Genomic DNA, 19,877 nt, shown 5'->3' with positions numbered 1-19,877 from the left:
CATTCTCGCGCATTTCCACGTTAAACATATCGAGATCGAGAAACGTACTCTCCGGAGCCTGTGCTCTATCTCGATCGAAAAACCAACAGACCGAACGGTCCGAATCTCCCTGTCGATACTTCCCTTTTCGCTGAGTAACCGCCATTCTCAAAATCACCGCGCTCTCGACACGTGGCGTATCAACATCACGGGGTAACAATCAGAAACTCTGATTGATTTCGCAGTTCGTCCTCCGAATTCGTCGCTCTGTCCCTCTTCCCACCGATTTATCCGAGATTTCCTCGCCCGTTTAGTTTTTTCGTTGATATTCTCATCGCTTTCCAATTATACAATCCGAAACTGAAGAAATTTGCTCGACGTCACGCAAGAAGCGTCAAAATGTTGCTAAAAAACACACACACTCTCTCTCATCGACTTCAACACAATTCTCTCATTGTTATGTAATTTTATTATATCCACACGAGTCACCAAAGTAACGCAATTCTCCATCAAGAGGTTTTATTTCAAATTTATCGGCGTAAATGTCACGAATATAAACTATCGCTCTCACGGCCCTGTAACAAGTCGAACCGAAGAGTTTATCGGCCTTCTCTTACCCTAATCCCACGTTTCCACTGCCGACTTATCGTTCGGCGAGAACTTCTCTCTTCGAGAGGCGCCAGGGTGTACTACGCGAGATATAACTCAGAGTGGCGTAACTGGTTAGAAGATAAAGAAGCAATATTTTATTTGGGCGCGGCGCGAATTTCTCCCTCTCGATTTCTCCTCCGGATAAATCGCGCGCGGACGTCGCCGAATAGCGCGATTCTTTTTTTTCTCTCTCCTCATCCCGTTCGCGGCACGGTAAAGTAATTTTACAGGCAAACCGTTTGCGGATTTTTTCGTTGGAAAAAAGAAGGGGGAGGGGAAAAAATACTGGCCGCGATGGCAGGTACATGACACCCTGGCACACGCGCATTGACGTATGCGGTGCATTTTGCGAGTGCACGATGTGAAATGGACCGGCGAGTGAGGAGAGGCACGCGAAAGGGAGAGAGAGAGATAGAGATTTCTCGAAAATAAACGCGTCGGGGCATCATTTTTTTTTTTAGTCGGTCCGACGACCACGCGAATCGTTATCACGCCATTTGCCGCAGTCCGACAATAATTCCGCTCGATCGAATCGACGATTCGTAGGCCATTTCGCGAGGAATCCACTTCTCTGTGTACATTCGTGTACATGTTGTCTAAAATGTCGCGTTCCTCATCCGCTTTCTCTCTCTCTCTCTCTCTCTCTTCCGCGGAACGTCATCACCTCCCGGACACCTCGTCGTGCATTTTAACATGACATATTTGCGCCTTTGAATCCCATTATTTTCTTACCGCTCGCGGCATCATACGTATTCATGATGCCCTCGTAGGACGTGAGAAATATATATACGGATCTCCGCGATCTCTTTTTGCTCGCGTTATTCAAATTAGACGAAACTTTGTTACATGAAATTGCGAACGTTACGGAAACTGACGTTGTACCCGAAATTTCTTGCGCATTTTCATCAAGAATATTATACAAAGTCGCCCACTTGTCATTACCGCGCGGGACAAAATGCAGGGCGATTATATGGCAATTATTAATGAATGCACGTATGTACGTACGCTCCGCGTTTTCTGACCAGAAAACCAGGAAACAGATACCGAAGTAGATCGCGCACGGTGTGTAACTAGTTTCAAATAACTGTAAATAGCTCTGGACATTTTTTTTCTTTCGTTCTTTATGTACATACGCGCGTCTCTTATTTTCTTATTTTTTAAAAACGAATGCGAGATTGTCCGAAGGAATATTTTAGCTTATATACGCGAACGATTAGCGTCCCCCTAAATTGGGGAGAAGTATTAGTAGAGAATTTTCCTCCGGGGAATACGTATAAACGAGCTTTGGATTACTCGCGCGCGAGTTGGCCGGATGCGCAAAAATATCGATCCGCCCTTTAACAAGCCCGTGCACGCAAAAAAAAAAAAGAAAAAAAAAAGCAGGGAAATCTTTGGAATGCAGGAAGCGACAATGAGAGCGCGCGCGCGAATGCCGATCGCATGTAAAAAAAGAAATAAAAAAAAGAAAAAAACGCCACGCGGTTTTCGATCGCGCGCGCCATTCTTTGTCTCCCTCCCCTCTTTCTCTCTCTCTCTGTCTCTCTTCCACCCTTTTTTTCTCGTCGCCACGCCGCGCCGGAAACTCCCGCGGTTGGCGGCGAAACATTTTTCCATGGACGTGGGTGCGCACCGACATGTGGAATGAGGCACGGTCCGTCCGTTGAAAGCTTTTTAATGACCGGCAAAACGACAGATCGCACCAGGACGGCACGTGGAGAAGGGCGATTGTGTGTATGTATATATATATATTTCGGATCTCCTTCCTCCTTTCCCATGCTAATAATCAACCGGTTTGCCCGACTGTTTACTCGCGCGTTTACATTTGAGCCGACTTTCGCGAAGTTTCTTATAACATTATTTATTAATTGATGATTATTAATTGATGTTAAGCAACGTTAATACAATATTCCGATGTTCTACACGTTATATATATTTTTTATTCAATTATTTGTTATTAAAAATAACAAGATATTTCGATTTTCAACTTACGATTAAAAGTAGCTTTCTTTAAAAAAAAAACCTTTATCTCTCATCAAGACTTTTTTCTTCTTTATTTATTACTGATATTAGTTAACTATATCAGAATTTTTTTTTTATATTAAATGTTTTATATTTATATTTAAATAAAATTCAAGCAAATGTTCCGAAAAATAATAAAAAGCTTTCTTCAGTTTCTTAATTAATCTTAAGGGTAGCATAAATATATATTAACATCTAAATATATATATTAATATTATCAAAAACTTTAGTCTTTATTTTTTTTGAACAAGAATATAAAATCCTATACACCAGAACTCTCTCTTTCTTTTCCTCTCGCGGAAGATTAACAATTTATAAAGGGAATACAGATTTCTCGCATCAGGTTGCCATGAAAACGCACGAGGATCGAAACAACCGGTTTCGCGGATCGCGCACAATTACAATCGTGGATGCAATCGCGAGATTCGCCGAGGAAAAGTTCTTAATTGAATACTCGGTCCTTAATTAAGAGCCGGAGGGTATAGACGCGGGATCGCGTCCCACGAGTTTTTCGCAATCGCACGTGCGGGAGGAAGAGGGGGAGGGAGGGGCAAGGGGGGTGACAAGGGGGGAGAAGAAAGAAGAGGGCACATGCGAGACGCCCATGCCGGAAATGCACGGTCGTTTGCGACCGAACGGGATGAAATGACTCGCCCAAGAATAACGCAATCAGCATTCCCGGTTTAATGAGCCCCGCGTATCCATCCCCTCCCTCCTTCCTTCCCCCTCTCTCTCTATCACTTTCTATCCTTGAAACGCGTAAACGTTTCCGCTACCATCCGGCTGGATTGTGCTTCCTGCGTCACTCTTAGGGATTGCACACTTGCACTCCCGTCCCGCTTTCACAGGGAGACAGCGGAGGCTCGCACAATCGTGGTCGGGGGTAATTGCTACCCCCTTTCAGAATAGACACTCGTGTCGCGTAAGCAGCTGAGCAAGGTGCGTTTGACGATATAGCGGTTGAAGAATCGATAGGAGAAGGGAGGGATACTCATAGAGGATGCTGTGCGAAAAGAGTAATGAAAGAGAGAAAAAAAAGCCAGTATGCAGAACAAAATGAGAAGCGAGATGGATGGAGCGAGAGAAAGAGAGCGAAAGCGAGGGAGGAAAAAAAAGATAGAATCAAACGTATAACGTGAAAATGAAATATTGAAACAAGAAGCAGCGATAAAACGTATTACATAAATTATAATTTTCAAGGAAAAAAAAGAAACACCTACACAAATTAAAGATAAATAAAAATATAAAGACAAAATGGAAATGAAATGAAGAAACGAATCCTGAGCAAGGAGTCTATGAGAAAAAAATCATAAACGTCAAAGATGAAAAAGTGAAAAGAGAAAGAGAAAAACAAAAAGGGAAGGAATATGTCATCTAAACCGAAAATGTAATCGAAATAAGAGATTGCAAGTGAGGAAAAATTAACGCAGAACGCAAAGAAAAAAAGTCTGAGCAAGAAAATGATAAGAAGAGAGAGAATCGAAGAGAGGGACGAAGAAAACGAGTCAAGGGCGAGGAATGTGAAAAACCGGGGGAATTAGAGGGATGGATAGAGGGATGAAATCCGTGCCCGTCGCGCGCTAAAGTGCTGAAAAGTGTTCCGATGTGTCCGCGCTAATCGGAGCGTCAAAGCCCCCCTATCTTACCGAAAGCGGAGCCGCGTCTTCGAGTGTATAAGGCGTGGAGAAACGGGATGAAGGGATTTGGCGCGAGGTTGAGGCACGCGGAGGGTTGGAATATCGAGGATTTTCGTCAGAGAATCTCTGGCCCATTCCCGGGGCTGGGCTTAATCGTTTAACGCTGTCGCCTTGTCGGCTGGCGATGATCGAGAGAGGAGGCGAAATCGACGCGACCATATTTTTCGTCAACCAGTCTGCGAGACATTGCGTCATAATTGCAAGAGAGAGAGAAGGAGAGAGAAAGAGAGAGAGAATTGTACATAATCTTATGTACATTTGCAACAGCCGCGCAGTGAATCGATTGATATACATATTTGTATTTCGTGATTTAGCTGTGCGATTTTATTAAATTGTCGAGCCGTAAACTGATAAAATATATAATCGCACGTAGTACGTATTATTATATAGTTGCAGCAGCGAATACTCTCTTAGCACGCCCGGGTATTATCCGATTTTGTATGGTACGGATTTGGTTGGAGGTTTACGTCCTTTTGTTTGTACAGCAATAAAAAAACCGCGCGTGGAATTACTCACGAAATATATATCGATATTTTTGCGTAATGTTTATTAATAAGTCCAAGTGTGTACGAAAATATGCGCATATATTCTCGATACGTTCCTGAATACGCGATATTGAATTGAATGGATATCACGCCAACGTGACAATCCATAATTCGGCTTGATATATATATATATATATATATATATATATATATATATAAAATTTATCGCTTCGATAAAGAGTCTAAAATAAAACGAATGCATAAATATACACCCAAACGACTTACATATATAAGAATAAGAGGCGGGAGAAACGGAAACGTGGAAATGACGGATTTTCATCCGGAGAATTTGGGCCGAAAAACAAAGCTCGCTGCACGTAAGGGAGTCGACGTTAATCCGTGCAATTTTTTTCTTTTTTTCCCTAACACTTGTCCTCCCTCTTCGCTCTCTTATGCGAGCGCATATCGATGTAAACAATACAATTATCCGGCTCATTTAATCTCCAATAATGTAAACGCGCCTCCGCGACCTCTCTCTGGGAAGAGTCCCAACCCCCCGGTAATTTAACTCTCTCTCGTCCTAATACTGGAGCCTCGCGTTTGGGAGAGCGCGTTTCCGGGAACAGCCAATTGCTGTTAATAATAACGCCGGCGCCCTAAGGATGCGACAAACGAGCGGGCGAATAATTACGATATTATCCGCGCGTCAATACTTTATCCACTTTGGTGCACGAAGTGAGAGGGAGAGAGAGAGAGAGAGAGAGAGAGAGAGAGAGAGAGAGAGAAAGAGAGAGAAAGAGAGACTGTTCGCCGCAAATTCTTCGATCGGGAGGGATATCCACCCTCTTCCTCTTTTCCCCCGCTGTCCCCTTCCTGCCTCGATCTATCCACCTTATGACCCTGCTACTTTCCTTCCTGGGGCACCGTAAATCGATTACTCGTCGCCGCGTCGAGTACGGCGTTCGTAAATTAGCGCCGAGGCGAACGAGCGTGAGCGAAGTGGTTCGACAAGGTGGTACAAAGTCGAGGGTCGCCTTCTTTACGAGGGTTCCGGTTCCTCCGGTGGGGGCGGTTAAGCGGCAGGCTTTAGTGGCACTTACCATCGCAAACATTATTTTATCATTTTAATGGCGACCTAAGAGAGAGAAGAAAGACCACGGAGAATGAGAGAGAACGCTGGAAAGAAAGAGAGAGAGTACAGGTGGATAGAAGAGCGGAAGGTCGATTTCTGAAGCAGGAAAAAGGCATAACTCGACTTTGTGGTCTGAGGTTTCTTACTCCCCTCTCTCTCTGCTTCCTCCTCTTCTCCTTCTCCACTTTCGATCTCATCCCGCTTCCTACAATTGACCCTCGCGTCTTTCCCCTGTCCCCTGTTTCGTACTACCTTATATAAGATTACGCTTGTTACGACAGTCTCCGCTCAACAAGGCGGCCTCATCCGTCCGCTTGGCGTGTTGACTTCGTTAGGGAGGACGAACCGCTTTAATTCACTACTCTCTCTCGTTGCTCCCCTCGAGCCTGTACTACAAATCATCCCTCTCCGACGCGATGATTCCGCAACTGCCGATTCTATCCTTCTCCCTCTGTCTCTTTTTTGACTCTCCTCCTCTGTTTCGCTTATCCTTGCATCCGTGTTCAGTTTCTTGTTCCTTCTCCTTCTGTGCGCTACAGTTATTGTGTAGTTTTTCGTCCTTTAATTTCATATCTCGCAAACTTTGACCGCCGATAGTCGGCGAATCTCACGTGTCATTTCTTCATGTACACATTTTATGCTTGAAATATGTTTTGCAAGCAAGTATTGGATGTGATATATTTTTCACGTTGTAAAAAAAAATGCACGTTTAAATATTTTCATTTAGCATGCGACGTTTGACGTCCTGACATGTAAATTTGCTATTTTTGAGCTTAATTAATATCCTCGTGTTAATTGACATTTTGATATGCAAATGTTGAAAATATATATACTTGTCAAGTACTTACGTTTATCATACATATATGGATATGCTTGCTATATACATACACATACATACACATAATGGTATATTTTGCAAAAAATGAAACCTTCGTTAGTTTTAAAATATTTTCAAGTCTTGAATTTGTTTTCGAGACTTTTTAGGAAAACGTGCATTTATTTTATTTTAAGAAATATGTTATCGATTCTCTTTCCCACTGATATAGGTAATCTTAAAATATCCTTTGCAAATACATTTTTCCCGATAGTATCACATTTTATGTTAAATATCGATTAATCATAAATCTGCGCAATCTCGTCGTTATCATTCCCTATATCCAGTTTTGCAATCTACGATGGTCAGGATACTTATCGTTCATCCAATCTTAAAATACCTTCGATCTTATGAATTTTCTACATCAAACAAGCTACGCAATCCTTTATTATGTTTCTTTTTATTATTATATCGAAGAGACTTCTCTTTCCTCATCTTCTTCATCTCACTATAGTTTTGGCCATGTCGTTTTTCATTTTCAATGACTTTCCTCTTCTTCTTCTTCTCCTCTTCTTTCTTTTGAAGCTCTTTTAGATGCTCTCTCAAGTTGTGTTTCCTTTCGATGCATACCTATCATCGAACGTGTAATTTTCTTCCTTGTCTTCGTGTCTCTTTAATCCTCTCCTTTCTAAATTATAATGATCTTCACAGTGGAGACCGAATTTCAAAATATAGACACATATATATTCTGCTGATATTACCTGATATTGCGATCTTATTATTCTCTTCTTTCACCGTTTCTCGTTCAACATGTGCAGTTTTAACATATAAATTTAAAGCAATCGACTGAGTGAGAGAGAGAGAGAGAGAGAGAGAGAGAGAGAGAGAGAGAGAGAGAAAGAGAAAGAAACTTTCATCCTTTAGACGCTACTCTTGTATCTTTCCATTTCTGTGTTATTTTTCAATAAACATGTTTATTTCTATTCTATTCAAGCTGCTTTGAAACGTTTAATTTATTTTATTCTACTCTATATTCTTTTATTTTGTTGCTACTATATTCTTTCTTCTATGTGTGTTTTTCAACTTTCGGAGGAATGTTTTTTAATTTTTAATCGTATCTTGGCATAATATTTGTTTTCCCTCTATATTATCCATCATCGCATCGTAATAACATATTTTTAAACAAGTTCGACAAATTGTCACTCTTAATTTAAAGAATTCGATATAAAGGAAATGTCAAATCTAAAAAATCGAAAAAACGTCGGTTGTTCGTTTTTATTTTGCTATTTTTTTTTACAATTTTTCGAACCGGATAAAAATCTATTTCCTCTTTCATCGCCTTCAAAGAGAGAGAGAGAGAGAGAGGAGAGAGAGAAAGAGAAAAAGAAAGAGTAGAGGCAGAGGGATGGGCTCGTTTCTCTTATTTTCACTTTTTCATCTCTCCTTATCTTCTGCTTCATCAACCGTACCATTCGTACAGTTTCATCTGTTTCTGTCCTTAACGGCTTCCTTCGTCTACTTTATCCGCTTTTTCTTCCGACTTCTTACCGGCCGTCCGAACATAAGGCCGGAGGAGGCCTCTCCTTGGAAGATATCCATCATCCTTCAACGCAAATTTTTAATAAAACTTCTACAGCCTCGGCCACGCAGTCGCTGCTCTCCTCCTACGCCTGTGCCTTCCCATGCTGTGCTTAATATTTCATCCCATCTATAGTGATCATCTACGAAGCCCCTGATTTGCCTTCAACGCTCCCAGCTTGTGCCACTCACCCTCCTACCCTTGCCTCTGTACGAACAACGAGACGATCGATTTCACAACGGGACCATTGTGGTCGGTATTCAAACCGTAAAGCGTGTCGTCAGCCCCGCTGTCAAATAACATTGCAACTTACAAAGGGATATGATTCAAATATCTCAAACTAATTAGTCCTCGAAATATATATAACTATTAAATATAAACGCATAAGAAGCACGTTAATTTTTCAAACCTGTGTTGAGATTTACAAAGTAAAACAATATTTTTTAATTTTTAATTAAGGCGTCTAAAAAAGTTCAAAACATTCAAAAATTTTAATCCTGAAATTAGTAATTTTTTCCATCATATTTTCGTAATTTCATATCAAATATGAAAAAACATCTTTAGAAAATTATTATTTTTGTTACATTATATATGTACTTATACATATATATACAATTAGCATCTATAAAGTAATTTTTTAATATTTATTTATAATGTGTATTCAAAAGTCTATGATTCGTGTCACTTGTCTAACAAAAATGCGACATGATAACCAGTAATTGGATAATATATTTATCACACAAAAAAATATATATACATTGCTGTTGCGTTGGAGAATTGGAGCAAGTGTAATTTTCTTCACACATCCATGAACCGTATTGCGATCTCTTTCATAATCTCGACTGCTTGATTGGATTCACAATTCAATTATCACAAGTCCTCACGAGCAGCGATCGATAGAGCCATGCAAACTCTATTGCTTTTGCACAAAACAAATAGGTAGATGGGTAGGTACCACTGTACCGTGAAAGAGGGCCGAGAGTTTCTGGTACAGATGAACGCAAACAGACTCGAAAGAAGCTTTGGGGAAAATTATTTCGTAAGTAGGAATACAAATCTCCTTTCTCTTCGTGTTTCCAAGTATTTTATTGCAAGATGTCTCGAAAACATTGTAGTAAATGACGTTTATATTACAACCTTACTAATATACTTATTTAATTTTTTCTTGCAAAGTAATTATAGCGATATAATAACTTTCCTTAGTATTATTGTTGTGTTGTATCTGCTATCATAATATATATAAAACATAGTGTATATAAAAGATTATTTTAAATTTGTCATTTTAACGTAATCGACGAAATAAAAAAACAAGATTTAAAAAAAAATAATTTGGAGAAAGTAAAAGTCTAGATTGTCATTGCTAAAACAATATGACGATTAACCTTTGAATAAAAGGAGCGAACTATCGATATTGCAATTTAAATCTGTCGCTCATCATCTTACAGTCTTTTTATTCGAATTCCGCGCTTTTACGATATTTAAAACAGTGTCAATATTGAAAATTACGGCTGGTTTGAAATTCAAATTACATAGTACCATTACGGATACGCAGGCATTTATATCGCTAATTTCCTTGACGATTGTCAATAATAGTAGGGGGAGAAAGGAGTTTTGTAAAACACATTTCCCAACTTACATAATTTAAGTCAATGACTTGCGATGGCAAATATTAATCCTTTACCAAGCTCCGAGTGCCAACCTGGTTGGTTTTGAGAGTTTTGGCGCTCTACTCCACTCAATTACTGCCAACTCGGTTAACAATAAGAGTAAAATTTGGTTTAATTCAAATAATATTACGCATACAAACAATTGCTAATAAATGGATTATTTTCATTTAGATTTGCTACTTGCGGTCTGTACACTACCGCACAATTAATTTGTTTGTGTTTAATTATTATTATATTATCATATTAATGCCGTGTTATTATTTATCGTGTGATACCGCTTTGTCGTGTATATATATACATGATATCAAACTGTTTCTTTTTGAAGTAACAATATCTCTCGACTTATTACAATATTTCGCAAAATATATATAATTTTGTATATGTATGTATATATTTTCTTTAAAAACAGTTTCAAGAAATAACGCCGTAATTCAAGAGAAAAATAATTAACAATGATAAAAGTATTTTGCGCGATTGTCTTTATTTTCTCAATAAAAATATATTATTTCTTTTTCAATAAATATAAATAATGGCACGAAAATGTATAACATAAATTCGTACGCAAAATGAATTGTCACAAACGTTCGCGAAAAGAAAGCTTAAAGCTAAGGTTAAAGTCACGTGTAAATGCAATGAAATGATTTATATATTCAAAACACGTTATCGTATATTAATTTAAGATCAACCCCTAAGACATAAAAAAATTAAAGCGCCTGTTTTGCGTTCTTTTTTAAAAATTTTTTCACCGTGATTCCTAAAATCTGACTACTATCTGTTTCCTATTTTCGTTTCCCTACGCGCGGTCGAATGCATGCAAATGAGGATCCGTATCCAGGCGGAGGGATCAAGGAAAGACGAATCGGCCGTCGGATTGCGCGCGATGTTACAGAGATATTTTTCGGCCGGGATGCCGACGACATAAAGACGTCGCAGACAAAGGTGGAGAGGGGGCGGCAAAAGGAGCAAAGACTGGGGGCGAGAGAGAAAGGTGAGAGGAGCGGCGCGGCGGGTTCGGAACAATTCAGAGATTCGCGGCACTAAAATTTCACGACTACGTCGGTAGCAATTTCGGCTGATCGAGGGGACGGCGATGCAGCCCGCGCGAGCGTCGCGTCCTTGTCTATTTGCGTTCTTAGAGGCGACCGAGGGTGGCGACGCGACGGAGCAGCAAGGGCGGGGGAGGAAAGTAGAAGGGAAAGCAGGTTTCGTGAGACCATCCGGAATCAACGGTCGGGAAAATGAGTGCCATCTCTTCCGGAACACGCACCCGGAGAATCACGGCGCCGGTGAGAAATTCACGGAAAGGGCCGGCGCGTCCGGGAGAAAGGGTGACGAAATTCCAGTGAGTGATGGACGCGAGAGAGGGGGGAAGATTTTCCCCCCTCCTTCCGGAACACAAAGCAATTTTTTCAGCGCAAATGAGAAGGCCGTTAGATCATTATTGCGGTATGCGTTTCTTATCCTATCCTATCCTATCCTTCGCCCGACACCGTCGTCGAGAGCTCTTACCTCTTTATCCGTTTAAGTCCAAAGTCACCTTACCTGGTCAAATATTTACGCTCAAGTTAATAGATAGAGGAAACGACGGTCTCCCTCTTTCTCTCTCTCTCTCTGCACCATGAATGCTCGAGAAGCGATGAGAAGATAATATATATGTATGTTCATTCTATACTTGCGTATATATATATACGTGCGTTTAAATGAACGGGATTCGATTAATATCGCATCTCGTGACTATCATATCGTAATCATTTTCTGGCAGAGCTTTGCTCTGTACGTTTCGTTAGTCTCTCTCCCATCTATTCTCTGCCATTATTTTCAGGAAGGACGTAAGCTCCGTTACATTTCACGAGAATGTCGAACCTCATAAAATTCGTAGCGCATCTGGTCTGCGAAATTCGTCGTGATATATTCCCCGCTGGACAGCATTTAAATCACTATGCGGGTGTAGATTTTATTACTGTCCACCGTGTAAAGCTTATCGTTGGTTGGCAATGAGTGTTATTGTTACGACGATGACACGGTTACGTCGACACTTTTACAGCTGCATGCGCGCAATTTTGGCACCCGCGTGCTTTTCTAAGCGCGAAATAAAAGCGCCGTAAAAGCGATGTGTACATCCGCTTCGAAATTACTAACTCGCGTGAAAAAAAAGTGATGTAGATGCTTTTTATTACTTTATTACTCGAAATCAAAACTCGTCAAATTTTTACAATCTTCTTTTATCGTTTCAATAAATGATATCGTACTTTTAACAATATTTCTAACATTTGAAATGCGATGTTGATTTCGGTGATAAGCTTATTTCGAATGTTAAAATAATCATTTAAATAGTTTTGTGTGCTTAAAGATAAATGTATTTAAAAATTTATTTTTAATGAGAACAATAGATAAAATGCATAAAAAATATTAATAACGTAATAATTAAGATTATTAATTGAAATAATAAAATGTAAAAAAAATATCAGAGAGAAATTCTTATTCGAAAAATATTTGAAGTTTTCGAATTTACATTGAATCATATTTCAAATATTAAAAATATTAAAATAACATGAAAGAAGAGGAAGAGAGGAGAGAGAGAGAGAGAGAGAGATTTAATAAAATATGCAAACATGAAATGGATCTATGAAACGTAAACTATAACAAAGAAATAAATAGAGTGTTATTAATATAATTTGTGAAAATGTAATATTTATTAAATATTTTATTGTGTTCACATAAGATGAAAAGAAATAATTATTTTAACTGATTATTAGAAATCACATAATAGAAATACACATTTAAAAATATATATATATTTAAAAGATTTATTTTTGTGTAATTCATAAAATCAACCAAATATTTTTAATAGAATTTTATTTAGACATATAAATGTGTGAATTATTATTTCACATTAATTAATCATTTATAATCAGGTAGGAGTTTACGTAAATACTTTTATTTTCTATTTTGAATACGCGGAATGTTTCATCCATTTTATCCATTTTTGTTTTCATATTTTATTAAATCTTTCTTCTCTTTTTTCTCTTTTTCTCTTTTTTCACGTTAGTTATATTTATATATTTTAAATATTACTATTAAATTTAAAAGAAATTAATTAAAGCAAACTGATGCTTTATTAAATATTAATTTATATTTAAATAAAAATTAGATTAAATTACAATTAAAAAAGCTAACTTATATCTTATTATTTATAACATTTACACTTATTATTAATTTTTATATTATATCACTTACATCATATTATTACGATAGCAATGGCTATCAGTTTTCCATACACGAGTATCATTGCAAATACCATCGACAGGTTCCTTCTGACGTGACTGACAAACGGTTGTTCGAACCGTAGAGAACACACATTTTAAGATATAAGATCGAAGGATATAATATTGCGGTCGATTAGGGAGACGTGGCGTAAGATTGAAGAATTTTTCGAAATATCTCAACGTCGTTTTTCGGCTCTCAGTGGATAGAAAATATTCTATCGAACAGAGCGGATCGAGGAGTGGACGATGGGGATCGGATGATCGGGGCGGGTCGAAACGATAGCGAGAGAGTCGAAACGTGGGGATAAAAGGTCAGGAGATTAACGCATCGATTAGTTCGAGCACCACGAAACACTCTTCGGCACTTTGGCACTGTTACTATACGCGTGTGTGCGCGTGTGTGTTTATGTACGTGTGCGGGTGTGTATTTTCACGTCCATCAGTCCGAACTGTTCCTTTCATTATGCCCAACTAGCCCCAAAAGAGCCCGGATGAAGCCTCGTTACGTCGAACGGGTAACACACACCTACATATAAACATATATATATATATGTGTGTGTGTGTGTGTGTGTGTGTGTGTGTGTGTGTGTGTGTGTGTGTGTGTGTGTGTGTGTGTGTGTGTGCATTCTTGAAGAAATCTTTTTCAGAGATAGCGCTAATTCCCCATCGTACGTCTTTAGTATGTGTCGATTTCGCATTATTAATAGCCCCGCAGGAGATGAATTAGAAAGGAGCACTCTGGCAACGTAAATATCTCATTAGTTTCCGCTTTTACATGAACGGAAGGATTAATTTAAAAAAGACGAGGCCAGTAGTGGAAGATTTATGCCGCTGGAAAGGAATCCCGTTGGGGAATAAAGCTATAAAGATAAGAATGTACAGATATGACTTTTCGCACAAGGCTATGTTTCGCGTAAACAAATTGTATTAGGTATGTATATCGTGCAAAAATATTGAACGAAACGCGATATTTTTGCATTTCTCATTTCTGAAAGATTTAACGAGTGTAATTACATTATTTCAAACAGACTGAAATAATTTCTCACGCTGATTTCTAGCAGACGGGAAAAAATAATTGGGATTAAATTAGCGTATGTCAACAAATTTAATTATCAATGTAATGATAAAAAAAGTCTTCCCTTTTTATGCACATATATTTTATTCTACAAAAATAGTACCACTATGCGCTTTAAAATATTCGTAGATACGAGATGACATTGATGCAATGAAGCCTTATATCTTCCTAATTATTTAAGTGAATCATTTATTCTTCAATCACTATATCAATCCCCACATGGCTGCTTAAGTCTTGGAAGCAATTCTAGAATTGCAATGTTTTGAAGAGTCATTCTTAGTAATTCGCACTGTGTTTGAACACAAGCATTATCGTGTTAGGAGATTCCATTCTCTCAATAGCGAGCATTATATAGGGATGATATAACTAGGATGATTATCCTATCTATGTATTATATAGGAGCAGTCATATGTATAGCGCCCTCGACAATCAACAATTGAAACCTATCGCAACGACCAATTGGGTTTCCATTTATACTAATTGTAATCGATTATGTCGATTAAACATACATTTACTAAGCATTGTTTAATACGAGCATTCTTCAAGTCTTTAAGAATTTTCAGAGTATTTTTTGCAAAAGTGTATCGTAGAATTTGAATACGTTATATACACGTGCGGAAATAAAAGTGTAGAATATACCGCGTTTATATGTAAAAGAAATAGAAAAAATATAAATGCGCACTTCAAATAATGGTCGAGCATAATAAACAGCGTTACACGAACAAAATGAAAAACGCAGACGGCATATATACGGCGAATATACAGAAGTTAAGTATCTGTACCATGTCGGAAGCCGGCAATTTACGTGTTAAAGCGAAAATAAGGGGTGAAAGAAAACGCTAGGAGAAGCGGAGGTTTCGCGTCTCGCAGATGCAAATACTTAATTTTTCTCTTTACGCCAGCTATGACTACATTTCCTTTGCGTTTTTGATCTGGGTTGAATTGCATTTTACTGTTTCCGCGGTAATAGCGACTTTTTATCCGGCATTTAGACATCTCTCTTTTCTAAATGTAAATACGCGAGCGCATTTGCGAGAAGATTCACGAATCATTGTGTCAGTTTATAGACACAAATAACGAAAATAGTCATTTGAGGTCATTAAATTTATTATCTTTTAATGATTCAATTTTTTAAGGACAAATTTTTCGATCTATCAGTCAAATAAAGACATTAATCTTTAGACTTGTTACTTTTTTTATTTTCTTTATATATCGTATTAATTCCCATTCCGTTTTACCGATATAACTTTGTGGCATATACTTGAATCACAAACAACGATAAATTGTCAATATTTCAATGATATTTTCATATACGTCAATAATTTCAATCTGAGACTACTGGCCGTTCTGTTTTAGGACGTGTCAATCATATTTGGATTTTATGAATTTTATAGAGAAAGAGAGATTGACGCGTTGCCAAATAAAATTTTATTGTATAAATTCGATTTTTACGAATCTCTCTCTCTCTCTCTCTCTTTCTCTCTCAATTGCCAAACTATCAACGAACGTGATTCATCTCTTTTTTTACGTTTTTAAAAAAATGCATTTACAGAAAGGAACATTCTCGGAATCGACAAAATTACCGGGGGCGAATGAAGGGCATTAATTTCTCGTGCGGTCGAGAACGATTTCGCGGGTGATGAATGAAGGCACGGGGGGCAATTTTTTTAAAAATTTTTTTCGCGAAAGAAGTTTTCTTCGCGCGGTCGCTCATCGAAACTGCATAAGCTCTACTTACCCCCGCGGCAATAGTGTTGGCTTTGGTTTGAGGTTTGGTCGCGCCAAGCCGCGTGTTTGCGGTTTTGCTGTCGGCGCTCCGAAGTAGACTCTCGGCGCACACTGTGTATATCCAGCACGTATATCCACAAACACCCGGGCCGGTGTGTGTCCTGACGACAGCAGTCGAGTGCTGCGCAAGAGAGCGAACGGACGAGCGATCGATATAACGATAGATGTTCTGCGAGCAGACAGCCTGAGCTTATCGACGAATCGCGTGCCGCATAGCCGCTCCGTGATTTGTGGGGATAAAAACGCGCGCGCGAGATCGCCCGGTGTCAGATTTTTCGACGATCAGAGAGACAGAGAGAAAAAAAAGTCCCTCGCGCCGATAGCTAAGCGGGAAAAAAATCGATGATTATTTTGTAAAAAAAAAAAAGAAAAAAAAAGAAAAAAAAGCCTTCCCGTATGGGACATCCCGGGCTTTTAAGGGTAGGGAAAGCTCGCAATTCTTTCGACTTTATATCGCTAGTATTTCTATATCCGAATAAAACAATGATAAAAAGGAGCAAAGATAAAAAATATACATACAACGTATCGAGACGATAAAAAAAGTAAAAAATGAAAAATATGACGATGCAAAATAATTGACGGACAAACTTAGTCTAAATATTTATTTAGACGCGATAATAAAAAGTGAATTAATTGCTTTAGAGTTAAGAAGGATTTGAAATTGAAGATACATCATTACAGTTGCAGATGTGCGATATATATCGACACGATATTCTCCGACACTCTTAATTCCGTTATCCTCGTTATCCCCAAAAGCGCGGTCAAGCATAACACAGTCTAACATCTTAATAATACAACCGAGTACGAGAACCATCTTCCAGTTCATTACCCATTCGAGTTTAAGAGTGAGAGCGAATCGAGGATAACGAACCTCTTGGAGCTCGTCGATGGTGGCGGGTTGCACGCCGAGGATCAATTGAAGAATCGTTCGGGCTAATTAATTGGAGAATAATCTGAGAAGAGCTTAATACAGACGTGTACCTACTCGTCTACAGTACAACGATGACTCTCATCGAGAAACGAGAGAAGTCGAGAGAAGGGGTGGAAGGATTCTCTTTGCGCGAATGCCCTATAAAGTGGAGACAAATCAACAACATTAAAAACGTACTCCGATAAAATAAAAACTAGCTCGTCTCTCCCGATTCAAGCTTTGTTGGAAATAATACGAATAGTACTTCTAACAAAATACATATATATATATTTGAAACAACGGGGAAATCATTCCGAAAATAAGCTTGATCCATCTTTATGTTCCATATTTCAAAAGTATCGATCTTATCGATCTTTTATTTTACGCGGTTTACTGCATAAAATGTAATGTTGATTGTAACACAGAGATATAGATTTGCTCTCTGTCTAACATTTTTTCAGATATACGTATAAATATTATATTTTATATATTATATACAATATATTATTTAATATTTTATTTAATATATATTATATATATTATACTAGAACAACACAAGCGCGCGCCATTCTACGGTTTTATGTTTAAAAAAAATGATATTTTAAAAAGAATAATATAAAGTTTCTTTAAATTTGATTAATATTTTTTCACAGAAATTAGCTGATTAAAGCGTTAATTCCCTAATTAAATTTTAAAATAATATGTTAAAAAATTAAAATAGTAATATGTTGTAAATAATATGTTACAATATCTTCTCGATTAATATTTTTTGACAGAAATCAGCTGATAACTGTCAAAAATATTAATCGAGTTTAAAGTATTATAACATATTATTTAAAACATATTATTTAAAAAATTAATTAGCAAATTAACGCTTTAATCAACTGATTTCTGTCAAAAAATATTAATAAAGCGAAAATTTGCTAATTAAATATTCTAGCTTACATATTTATATTGTGTATGTTATAATTTGCTAATTAAATTTTAAAATAATGATATGGTAAAAGTTATAAAATAGTAATATATTGTAAATAATATGTTATAATACCTTATTCTCGATTAATATTTTTTCTTTCTAAAGCTATATCTTTTCGAACGAATCTCCTTCGAGTTTTAATTAATTATTAATATTAAGTCATGTATATAGTATCGCGCGCGCGCGCTATTAGAATGAAGTTGCCGATGTTTGTAGCCTCGGCCATTACCGAAACGCCGCGAGTATCAGGCAGTTGGAGTTGCGTCCCGCTGTGATTAATTAGTAAGCATAATCATTAGAAACGATTTCTAATCTTTGTATTGTAATATTTATCAATCGCATATCATAATTTCAACGTTAATATGTAGGCGTAATTGTTCGAAACGCATATTTCGCGAAAAATTCGATGCAAAAATCTCTTGCCAACATAACCCAACTTAATCTGTTGTCGCGCGCGCGAATGTGTTGCGATCCGTGGATATATTTATCGTTAATTCTAGCTTACATATTTATATTGTATATGTTATAATGCGAAATAATAAGATTATTCTAATATGTATGTATTTTATTTGTTACAGGTAGCATTGCGATACACAGTGCGATTCACGCGTCGTGTCGGGAGTGCCGTGTAAAGTATCGGGCGATCGTAATTATTCGTATTTTCGCGAGTGTCGTGAGTGCTACGAAGGACCAAGAGAGGAGGAGGAGGCCCGGGGAGGCATCGGGCGACGTCGGGGCAACTATGAGGTATGCAAAATAAAACATTTTTTCTAAACTGTTTATAAGATATTCGACACACACATATGTATATACAACATAATTTGAATATTTTGTTTTCAGATCACTGTGCTGTGTACTACAACTCCGCTATTGCACGTATCGGTGAGTGAGAAATTGTTTATTTTATAATATTTCTATTGCGGTTATGGGGGTGTATATAATATGTTGAAAATATTAAAATAATAATATGTTATAATATTTTAAATTTGATTAATATTTTTCGATAAAAATCAGCTGATAATTGTCAAAAATATTAATCGAATTTAAAATATTATAACATCTCTTTCTAATAAAGGCATGTTAATTGTAAGTCGATTCTCGCAAGTATTGTTGCATTTTTTTCGCGATGCTGATTGATTGTTTCGATTCGCATTGTGCGTTATATTCGTAACATCGAGAGGCTGTCATCGCGAGGGTTAGCAAGAGAAGAGTTTGATAGTATATTACAACATATTTAAAAACTCTGATATTATTATTTTATTTAATTTTATTTTGAACAAACTGTTAAACTACTACTACTAAACGCGAATCTTGACAGCCAATGAGCATCACGGAAAACCGACAACAATAAACTTCGATATATGCGAGTATCGACTTTACATATCTTTTTTAGAAAAGGATATATTATTGAATATATTATTAATATATTATATTATATTATATATTATATATTATATGTATTATAAAATATGTTTGCGCGACGATGTGTGTGATCTTCGTACACAGTCGAATTTCCGAGGCGACGTGAAGGACGGAAAAAGTTGCGTACCCCCTCGTATCCCGGGTAGGAATCGAAATGCATTTTCTTATCGGACATCTCTTCCTCGTTCGATTTCCGCAGAAATATACCGATCGCCGGGGCCAATATCCTTAACGTTTTACCGGGACTCAGAGGCCGCGATCTGCATCGCGAAATAGTATCGGTAAATGGGGAAATTCCACGTTAAGATACGAGCCGAGCCGTACATCGGGCAAGCGACCAAAGAACAATAACGCCGAGGGGAATTTTTACTTCCGGCCGGATGCGCGTTACCATCGGTTCCCGCAGTTGCGGTGGAT

General features: G+C 37.7%; 2 protein-coding genes across 3 annotated transcripts in view; one reads left to right on the top strand and one right to left on the bottom strand.

The window, feature by feature from the left end:
- The window catches only part of LOC145941638 (synaptogenesis protein syg-1), a 273,743-nt gene that overhangs the window by 126,419 nt on the left and 127,447 nt on the right, over positions 1–19,877 (top strand). For both annotated transcript variants that reach the window (XM_083047832.1, XM_083047838.1), the window contains exons 10-11: positions 18,617–18,785; positions 18,879–18,920. The gene's annotated coding sequence lies outside the window, so the exon portion shown is untranslated. The remainder of the gene's footprint in view (positions 1–18,616; positions 18,786–18,878; positions 18,921–19,877) is intronic.
- Positions 1–19,877, bottom strand: part of LOC145941649 (limbic system-associated membrane protein) — a 203,006-nt gene that overhangs the window by 117,087 nt on the left and 66,042 nt on the right.

The sequence above is a fragment of the Prenolepis imparis genome, unplaced genomic scaffold (genome assembly GCF_030444845.1).
Source record: "Prenolepis imparis isolate NDT839.2.m4 unplaced genomic scaffold, iyPreImpa1.0 SCAF_1, whole genome shotgun sequence".
In the NCBI taxonomy this organism is placed as follows: domain Eukaryota; kingdom Metazoa; phylum Arthropoda; class Insecta; order Hymenoptera; family Formicidae; genus Prenolepis; species Prenolepis imparis.
This window is presented reverse-complemented; position numbering and strand designations above follow the sequence as displayed.